The following is an 11285-nucleotide window of genomic DNA, read 5'->3' as shown; positions in this document are numbered from 1 at the left end:
TTTTTAATATATTTCTTTATAACAAGCAGATCTGATGTTTAGGACAATGCATTTTCCTGATGCTTCCTTGGTGTAATTGTCAGTACTGGGATTCCTGTTTCATCCTGGATGATTGTTCACCTCAGGCATGTGGTATGGATCCTCTTCCCTCTCAGACTGACGGACCCTGTTGTGTTTGGAGAAAAGCTTTGTGATTTTAAATCTCTCAGGAAGAATGCAAAAGGCAAATTAGGATTGTATAGGATAAGAAAGTGAAGGAGCAAGGAGGAAGTTCCTCACTGTGTTCTTTCACCCAGGATGCTGCTGAGTATACACAGAGTATGTACAGAAGTCTCAGTTTTAAAAATAACCAGGTTTCTTTAGAAATTATGTAGAAAACAAAATATACAATATTTATAAGAGAATTATACAGTGTGCAGATTCTATATACTATTTTCTTTTAAAAGTGACCAGAGAGTTATACACAGTCAAAATGAGGCTGTGCTGGGGAAAATAATGAAAATTTATTTAATTCTGACATTAATATCATATGTAAGTCAAAGAAGGTGTTATCTTCATGAGGAAGGTTTTTTGCTGCTTTATCATTTTGGGCACAATTATTTTAATATGATGTAACTGAACAGCAGAAAGCCCAAGAGGAGAGTTTTAGAAAAATCGAGGGGAAAAAAAATAATAAAATAGTGCATTACTTCCCCCCCCCATTTTGCTCAGGTTGACTAGGAATGGAAATTTTTCCTAAATAAAAATAAACCTCAAAACTAGAGCTTTAATCTGCCTCCCTTTCCCCCCTAAAATTAAAAAGTCTAAACCTTTCAGTGATGGCCTCTGTTACCCACCTGCCTGGTCCTATCCATGGGCCTAAAGTGTGAGGCAGCAAAGCAGGACAAACTCTGTGTGGGAGGACAGCATCTTCTGCACCTGCTCAGGTGGCCTGAATTCAGGCAGATAAAGGTTACCTGCAAAATCCATGCATCACACAAGGAGAAAAAGAGGCCTAATTTAATTAGAGAATTGTAACGTGTTCTTTGGAAGTAGCTGGTAACTTGTGGCTGTGTATATGAGAGCTTATAAAGTCCTTATTACTCAATTGCACCTGATTGCAACCTACTGGCTAGTACAGATTTTCAGCCAAGAAGGGGGGAAGAAATGTCTCCTAGCAGACCACAGCTGAATACATTGGAGAAAATAGTTGTTATTTCAGGTGTGCAGGTTCCCAGTAGAAAATAAGTTTAATTAATTAATTTATTTTTCTAATTTGTGAAAATATGCCTAGGGTGACCTCTAGGCACATGTGCAAAAGCCATAAAACCAGATTCATTCATTACCAGCTGACACAATGTTAACCAATGCTAGTCAAATAAACAAATAACATGAGGAAAACTCAGACTCCTCCCAACTCTGCTCTCTAGCTCTGGTGGAAAAAACATTGGAGAGTGAACACACTTGGCAGTGTGCCTTGGGCTTCTCACTCACTGCCTGTTTCAGGTGATAGAGAAGGGAGTCCAAATCATGTGAACTCCTCTCTCATTTTTTATTTAATGATCATGTCATTCAATTGAATATCATAAATGTATCATTTTCCCTTTATTCTTTCTAAATACATTAACTGTTAAATAGGAACCAGTTTCAAAAAGCAGTGTGTAAAGCACTTGGACCTCTGGGATTGGACAGAGAACTGGAAATCAGTATTTCTGACTTGTTCTCTCCCACTGCCATCACCCACCACTCTCCTGCTCCCTGGTAATGAGGAAGCTACTCAACTCAAGTGGTCAGATGTTGCTGTAGCAATGAGAGAAGCCCAAGGAGCACTCATTGCCAAAAGAGCAATTCACTGAATTACCAGGCACTGATGAGCTCCATGATCACATTGCTACAGCATGCTATAAACAGGGACATTGAGGAAAAAGCCTCTCAGTGGTGGCATTACAGAAGTAAGGGAAGGAGCCTACCCTCACTGAAGCACCAGGAAGCATCAGACTCCCTGGGTAGGTGACAGCTGTGCTGAGTCATTTCCCAGCACTTCCTCATGATTGTAGGGACTTTGCTGTTACCAGTATATTTGAGAACCCTGGAGAAAGTACCTGTTGGGAATTGAAATTCAGTCATCATGCTTATTCACTGTGATGCCACCAACAGCTACAGCTTTACTCTAACAACATCCTTGTTATACTTTGTGAAATAATGTTATGGTTTACCTTAAAAATAACCAATTTTTGAAAACATATATTTCAGCTGCTTGACAAGCAAGTTTTTCCACAGTGATAAAACCAAGTTTGTGTCCAAACATCCCTTATAACCTTCTATTTATAATCAGGTGGGAGGAAAAAAAACAACAACAAAACACCACCTTTCAAGCTTCAGCTTCAGGTTTGAGTTCTAACAGATGAGGTTCTGTTCAAACTGGAGTGCTGTGGCTGTGATGGACACAGAACAGGGCAAAATATATCTGGTTTTCAACCTGGGAGGAAATCTTTCCCTTACCCTGCCCCCTTAAAAATGTTTTCAAGAAAAGATCAGACACAGGTTTTTAATGCCTGGGGAAAAACAAAACATGACCCACAATAGATTTAGGCAGTTACATTTTTGCTTGCTATTTTTAAAAGCATACATGTTATTTAAAAATAATTAGCTTGAGCCAATTTATGTGCAATGTATATATTGCACATATGTCTAGAGGAAACCAGAAACAGGGTTGTATAATCGTAACCTTACTGCACTGAAGTCCTGGCATAATTACCATTGTGAGACAAAAAACCAAAGAGATTTTATCTGTCGTATTTATTTCCCCCAAGTAAATATATTAAAACAAAACAAACAAACAAAAAAACCCAACTGAACAAAAAACACCCACAAAAGCTTTTGATGCACAGAGCTTAACCCACTGTATATAGTATCTATTTCATTTGTTACTATTAGTAGTGATAATAATAATTTCCTACATGTTCATGGGCAGTAAAGCACTTGAGATGGCAGTATGGAAGGCTGGTTTTTTAGCAGCTGACACGTAGCTCATGAAAAACAAGGCATCTTCAAATATGCACATGAGTTTTTCCCTGGTGTTATCTGTGCATGGCAAGTGAGGCTGTATGGGGCCAAAGTAGCTTTCACTTGGGCAAATGTGAGTATGTGCATCTGCATAGTCTCTGGCCCTTTAAAAGGTAATTAGCCAGTATAATAAGGCTCCTGTGTATGTGTAATATCATATTTAATGAATCATAGGACTGAATTTGAAGAAGACACTCTATTGAGTCACGAGCTCCTGGAGGCTTTGCTGGAGCTTGGCCTGGCATATGGCTGATGCTTTTCTGTATCCTCAGATTCCAACACCAATGCTGACTTGACTTGCAAAGAAAAGATCCAGTTAAATAAAATCCATATGAAGCCTACTAAAATAGTACAATTTGAGTAAATCAATGCCTTAGGACTTTCCCAAAGTATCTTAAGAAACCCACTGAAAGGGAACAGTGCGTTTTTAGTGAGCACCAGTTAGAGACTTTAACACACTCCTCAGTATCTCGGTAACTTTGCAGGAGGTGGGATAGATTTTCCCCACATAAAGCACACGTCTTCATTTTGCAGCACATTGTAAACACACTTTTCATGGTAATGTCTTGGTTTGGTTTGTTGTTTGTTTTTTTTTCATAGATTATGCATTAGTAATTTGTTCATCGCATGCTGGCAGGCGGAATCACAGTGGATTGTGCACTCTACTAATGTGAGACAGAAACCTCAGCATATTTTAGCTCTCTTCTCATATCTTGTTAGCATCTGTTTGTGGTAGGCTGGGATGATGAGGTGCTAATATGATACAGCGAAGGAAGCGTAATCCATGAACATTTTTGTGTCACATTTGTGTAATATATTACACTAATCTGACCAGACTTTCATGTGCTTTTACCCGAGGAATGCCATTCTAGTCTCCTCCCTTCCCCCATCGATGCCTTTGAAGGTTTCGGAATGATTTCCTGTACTCAGCCCGTGTAAGAATGTGCACACATTCTTTCCCTGGCTGAGGGAGCAGGGCTTTTTCTGCCCGCTTGCTCTTGGCGCAACGTGTTCATGAACAAATTGCGCCAAAGAGGGAAGCATGTTCAATTATATTCTTCTTCCCTGGCTCAGTGGTAAATGAAGTAGAAGGTGCACTCTCTCCAGTAAGCATCAGATCCATTCAGAGCCCTTTGTCTGGGGGTAATCATTTAGTAAAATTTTTCCTGAGGCAGGTTGCACAGTGATAACTGGGATGTCCAAACTGGCAGGTACCATCACCCAGTGGCATCTTTCAGACTGGTTCTGTTTTTGACCTTGTTACTTCTCCTTAGAAAATCTGCTAAGTCTATTTTTTTCTAGCTGTGATTAGCTTAGACTGTTGGTTCTTCAGGTGATAGCTGTCTCTTCCTGTGTGTCATTATATCTTTAGCACATTGGGATCCTGCTGACCAGAACTTCTTGTCAGTACCACAATAGAAATAAATGCCATAGTAAAAAAAATATAAAAATTGCACTATACTTATATATTATACTTTTTCATTATCATTATAATGATGTTTCAGCTTGCTTATCTGACTCAGGAAGGGAAGCCCATCAAAGATCTGGATAGAAGACCTGAGATTAGAAAGTCTTACCAGTTTTGACAAGTCATTGCATATTTCTGGATCCTCAGCGTAGGATAAAATTTATAAATAGTGAAGAAAAGATAACAAATAGTGAGGTTGACTGGACTGTGGAGCCTATATACAATACATATATATGTGTGTATGTGTCTTTATTTTTAGGTATTCATCTGAATCTAGAATATCTTGATATCCATCATATGGTTTAACTCTCTAGGTAGGTCATCCTATAGCTTCCCAAGAGCTGCATGTGATGCAAGAGCACAGCCTGGTGTTGTGGGTTCACCTTGGCTGGATGCCAGGTGTCCAACAAGCTGCTCTATCTCTTCATAGCACTGAAACACAATCTTGCAAACTGTGAAGCTACTGATGTGCTTTGCCTTGTACTGAAGGTCATTCCCTGAGCAACTCCCAAACAACAGCCACAGAATGCAATTGGAGACCTAGATGACCAGCCCAAGATGTTCAGCAGACTTGGACACAAGTAGCTCCCTGAATTCCTTTCCTGGTAGTTCCTACTTAGTTTTATTTCTGCTGTTTTCATTTTGCCAGAGATGGCAGGACCAAGCTTGACTCTAGATGACATTATTCATTGCAAGGGGAAGGCAGATTTAAAGATATTTGTCCTTTAGTTGTCAGCCAAAATTGGATAATATCATACTTGAATATATGAGGGAATATTTATCTAGAAGAGCACAGTGTAGCAACACATGGTTACAGTATTAGCATCTTATAGTGTCAGTTTGCTTCAGTATACACCATTATGTTCAGTATAATAAGAAGTCAGAAGTCTCAGAGGTTATACCTACACTGTGTGTGCTTGTGGTGGTGCCTCTCAACTATTGATCCATAACATAGTCTGACACATCCACAATTTCAGGTTAGAATGACAGCCAGCTGCACATGATCCTCTTCTCAGCCTTTTTATTTTGTTTTATCTTACGGGGGGGGGGAAAACCCCACGAGCTTGCAGGGTGAAAAAGCAGCATGATGTTATGTCTGTCCTGGACAGTGACCAGGATGGCTGGTGGTGCCAAGCAGCAGTTTTGTCCAGGCCTTCAGTGCAGCCAGTGGAAAGTGGAGTAGATATGTAATGAGATGGCAACCCATATTGATCTCTTCCCTAGGCAAGCAAGTATTATTTTGCTATCATGAAACACAATATTAATGAATTAATCTCAGCAAAAGGACCAAGACCCCAGGTAAAGTGTTTGTGGATAATGTTGATGTAAAAAAAGAAAAGTCAGTAGGTACTACACTGCATTAGCTTGTTACTACAATATGGAAAGATAATGTATTATTTCATGTACTGACTTCCTATTGATGTGATGAGGTTTTGAGCATAACTAGTTTACTGAATGTCCTGGTAAAGCAAAGATGAATAAAATTAAAATAAAGAATGTATAAATTGTGAAACAGAAAAAAAATATTTAAAAAAATAGAAGCTTTCAGAGTCCCATGTGTTTTTAAAACTTTTTCCTCTAAAGCCTACTCTTTTTCTTATGTTTTTCCCTGACAACATCTTTCTTTTTATTCCATTTTAGTAAAAAGATAGCATTTGAGGGCAACTCAGCCTTTGTTGTTTAAATTACAAGAAGAAGGAAAAATCAGAAAACACAAAAGTCAAAGCCTTTCAAGGGAACCTCATCAACATCTTTTGAGCCTCCTCTTTAGGATTCAGAGCTTCTTTAACTGCCATTAAAATCAGGAAAGTTGATCATTCCCTCCAACAAAAAGCCATTCAAAACAAGACTACAAGACTCCAGTACAATAATAATACTTTATTTGGTGCTATCTATTGTGAAGGGGAGGCTTAAGAATGGCAGGAAAAGTTGCAACCCCTGAGCTAGTGTTTACCTCTATCCACTCATCTTGCAGAGGATTTGAAAGCAGGAGCATTCCTGGGAGATCAAATCCTGGGCTGTTGAAAATAAGGACCTCAGCTTCTCAGGGGGTCCTCTCCAGGCCATGTGCCCCCTGCAAAGGAGATAGGATGACAAGAAGGATCTGCAAGGTAGAAAGATGCTGGAGGGATCACAATTAGTCATTAGGCAATTGCATAGGAAGAAGGGGTGCTTATCCTTCAGGTACCAAAAAGGTGTTTCTGTGGCTACCCAGATGAGTGTTGTAGCTGGGCTGAAGAGCTGGAGGTTAATTCAATATCTAAAAATGCTTTGGAAGGAGCATACTGAGGTTTTCTTTGCAAGGTTTCCACTGCAGACAGTGAAACCTGTTATATAATCTGGAGAATCAGAGAGAACTATGTCTGGACACTCTGGTAAGTTACTGCTTGGTTAATTATTTATATGAGGAAAATATATGCATTTTCCATGTTGGCTTTGGACTACGTTTGTTTGCAAACTCAGTTTGTTGCTTTGACTCTCATGTCAGTAATATATTTCTATAAAAGAAAATGTTTTATCCCGATGTTTGACCTTCAAAGCTACGCTTGGTGAGACAAATAGCAGCAAATGCTTTCTCCAGATCTCAGGAGACCATCAGATCCCTTTGGTAATTTAAAAATTGGTAAATAGCTTATTTCACCATGGTGAAAAAGTGGAGGTGCATGCACCTCTTATAAAGCTGTATTACACTGATTCATGCAATGATTTTATTTGTGGTCAGCATAGTTATTATCTGGGGCTGAATAAACAGAATTTGGGGTAACTATTGACCAGAGGTCATGACCTGGGTTTCCTAAGTGTCACTCCTCTGTGACATATGGCAGGGAATAGAGTGGAATTAGTTTATTATACCTATAAGCTCTTCCCTGTTCAGTAAGACTTCTTTTCAAATCAGGCTTATGTCAATTTAATTACTATCCAAAGCATGTAATCATCTGGGAGAAAAGAGGTTCGATGTATTTATGTGCCATCTATGATGTTTGAGTATACTTTGAGAAGGGAGCCTCTGAAAGCTATAAAAATCAGGGTTTATTTGCCTTACTAAATGTCAACAAAGGGTAAGTGATTTGTTTAAACAATCAAACACTAAGGTAATTAGTATTATAATCTAAGATGCAGGAAGTTTTCAGGTTCTATAAATATGTGGAAAACATGGCAAATTGGTCTTTTGGGGCTGATTCTATAATGGAACAGTCCAGATAATTGAATTTGTGCAATAAATGAAATGCAATATAAAGGTATTGGATTGTAATATATGCAGCCTTCATTGGTGTAGATTGGTGTCTGCTTGAACAACTATTGATAGCCTAGCATGGTATATAGGAAATCTCATAAGTAAGGTATAAAGATTAAGAATTCAGACAAGACAACATCACATTTTCCCTTAGAAGATTAAAGGTAGGATGAAACAAAAAGTAGGGCTTGATAATGCACACATTTTCATAGTTACGCCGAAAAATGTCTAATCTAGAACCACTTTCCCACACAAAAAATGGAGCTGAAAAATGTTTTCAGCTAACATTCAAAAACCACATGATCTTCTAAAATAACCACCAAACTAAGAATATCTTAATATATACTTCAGTCACACTTGATTTAATATTATTAGATGCCCTTTGATTTGAACAGAACCCAGATTAGACCTTAGGGTATTTTTTCCAGCTATCTTAAAAACAACATAAATGTATAATTCTATGGGCAAATAATTTCCCCATCACTTGAACTAACACACTTTCTTTCAGGTGGAGAATGTTGGCCAAATTATAGAGGGAGTCCAGGCCAACTGAACTTTACGTTTTGTATTAGGTTCTACTAGTCCATAGACCATAAGGTCCGTATTTCATACCTGCACCAAATAGGCTTCTCAAAGGTTAAAATTAAATTTCCAGCCCATACTGCTCAGTACATAAATGAAGAGCAAGTTTAAAATAATAGTTGACTTGCTACAACAAGTATAGTTTACATTTGTTCCTATATAAATTTAAGCTCATCTTGTTCTACTGAATTTTTTGGCAGGAGTTGTTTGACCTCAGTGGAAACAGGATCCTTGCAGGAGGTCATTGACTACATTGCCATGGGAGAGAACCATAATTTCTTTGTTATGATCTTGATAAGGATCTTCCTTGTGATTTTATCCACATTTCTACATTTTTATCTCAGTGGAGCCAAGCAGCAGAGTTACTCAAGCAAAAGGTACTAGGGTAAAATCTCAATATTCTTGAAGGTAGCTAAGCAGAGCTGACATGGGTGCTACTGAAAAGCTCGTTAGAAACAGAATTGTAGGCATGCAAAGAGATCTAAGGGGGGAAATTCTTCTTAAAAAGTTTCCTTCCCCATATTTCTGTCCCAAGAGTTTTGGTCATTATTTCATAGAATTATAGAATCATAGAATATGCTGAGTGGGAAGGGATCCATCAGGATCATCGAGTCCAACTCCTGTCCCTGTGTAGGGCACCCCAAATGCTTCTTGAACTCAGGCAGGCTTGGTGCTGTGACCACTTCCCTGGGGAGCTTGTTCCAGTGCTCAGCCACCCTCTGGGTGAAAATCCTTGTCCTGATTTGATTCTCAGAGGCAATCTAATCACTGTTGGCATTACTTAGCACTTCTGGGTTCAGCTCCTGAGTCTGCAACTTACACTTAAAGTAATTTTCTCTGGTCTCAGTCTATTTCAGTTTATTTCTTTTCAATAAAACCTATTTTGTTATTTATTCTGTTTGCTGGGATGGAGTCACATTCATTTATTTAAAATATGTATATAAAAATGTATATAATGTTATTAAAATAACATAAAGCAGTCTTCTTAATATAGTATCCATTTATAAAGTACATAGGCAACTGTGAGCAAAATGACACACACAACTTTATGTAAACATATGTTTGTGCCTAGATTATTGGAAATTACATGGTACTTGTGAATGGACAAAGTAATATAATCTTTACTACTTTCCTCTGCATTGATTTTTCTTCTTTAAATTCTTTTTTTTTTTTCCTAAATAAAGGCCTGAAATGAAGAAATCTCTTTGCTGTTTTCCAAATGAAAAGCAACTTCCTCCTCAACACACTTGGTTAAAGGAACTTAACTATACCACTCACCTCCATTAGCATAAATATATTTGTCACAGATGTGTATAGAAAAAAATAATACTTAAAATATTTCTACATAGGCAACTGGAGGACATTATTTTTAAGGTGTCTCTAACCCGATGCGCTTTGTGCTCATTCCTTCATTTTTCTGACCATCTCTAAACATTTTATTTTACCTGTTTTCATAATGATTCCCTTCACAGGTGACTTCAAAAGCTTTGTGCCACTCTGCCTGTTGTATAGGATGCAAGGGGACCCGTCATCTCCCCCAGCATCCCTGCCACAAGCCATTTATTGCAACAAAAGGCCCCGTGTTAACGACACAGCTCATCATCAGTCAGTGCTGGTGCAGAAGTTGTCAGATCCACTGCTGGTGAACAAGAATAATTTGGACTTTGCTTTTTGAAATGGAAAAATGGCAGGGGCTGTGAACAAAGTCACCTCTAAATTGGTTGCTGATGTTCTACTTTTTTCCACAGTAAATCCCTACTCTGACTTCAAAACTTGGGGTTTTTTAATTTAATTTTATTTTTTTAAATTTACCTGTGGAAGGCATCTTACTTTTAATCAATCTGAACATCTGTGTTTACTCTCACATTTTAAATTTAAAGGAAATTTATAAAATTAAATTCCTGTTACACCGTGAAATACTTTTTTTCCATGATTCTGTAATTGAAACGCCTGAGAAATCAATACTATACAAATTGAAAATATTTTATAGAAGTCTCTAGAAAATTATAAACCCACCTGCCACTGGCATATATCTTTTAAAGTTTTGGTCTCATTTTTGACAAGTTTAGTGCTAAGGTTGGCAAGAACACAGATGCGTGTTCTGATAGGAGAGCATCAGTTTTAACCTGTTGTTGGTCTGGAAATAATTGTACAGGCCTTTCAACAGATACTGCTCAATGCTTTTCTTCTTGAGCTTTTGTAAAAAAGTATGAGTCCTGATATGTGAGTTTATTGTTATGTCCTTTATTATTGCATTTATTCTGTTGTTTTTTTCTTACATACACTACTAAGCAAAACCGAAACTTACCTGTCACTGGGGATTTCAGCACGATATACAGCACTTTGCATTGAACTTTGGAAGGGTAATGTTTCTGGAGATAAAGAATCAATGTACAATAAGGCTCCAGATTTGTGCTAACCATTTTTCAGCCAGGTAAGTAAACCACCAGCTTGCAAGCATGTGCTTGACTCATTTAACTGCAAGGAGTGTTTACTTTAAGCGCATGCCTAAAATTAAGCATGATCCGAAGTGGTGAAGAATCAGGGCCTCCACAGATAAAAGGAAAAGTGAGACATGTAAATGATTTGCATTCAGCTAAAGCATTCAATATGGAGTCTCATGAAAATTGGACTAAAAAATTAATTCAGTTTGATTTGAATATACATGCTCTTCTGTGGTTTGAAGAGTGTTCAAAGGAGCTTGGTAAACAGTTAAGTAGCAAGTATCAAACTAGGTTAAGGTGTCTAGTGAGGTACCACAGGGATCTCTATTAGGTTTTATTTATTTAAGTGTCATTAAGAACTAGAAGAGGGATTCTGTTAGTGAGGTGTATAAACTGAATGTTAATGACTACAGTTTAATTAAATTCACAGTTAATGCTAAATTGGAAAGAAGTTGCAAACAATAGAGAAATAATAAAGAAGGAGATAAGCATCTGGACAGGAGAAAATAAA

This window comes from Chaetura pelagica, unplaced genomic scaffold (genome assembly GCF_000747805.2).
Source record: "Chaetura pelagica isolate M959 unplaced genomic scaffold, ChaPel_1.0 scaffold266, whole genome shotgun sequence".
NCBI classification, from domain to species: Eukaryota; Metazoa; Chordata; class Aves; order Apodiformes; family Apodidae; genus Chaetura; species Chaetura pelagica.
Note: the sequence above shows the minus strand (reverse complement) of the source record.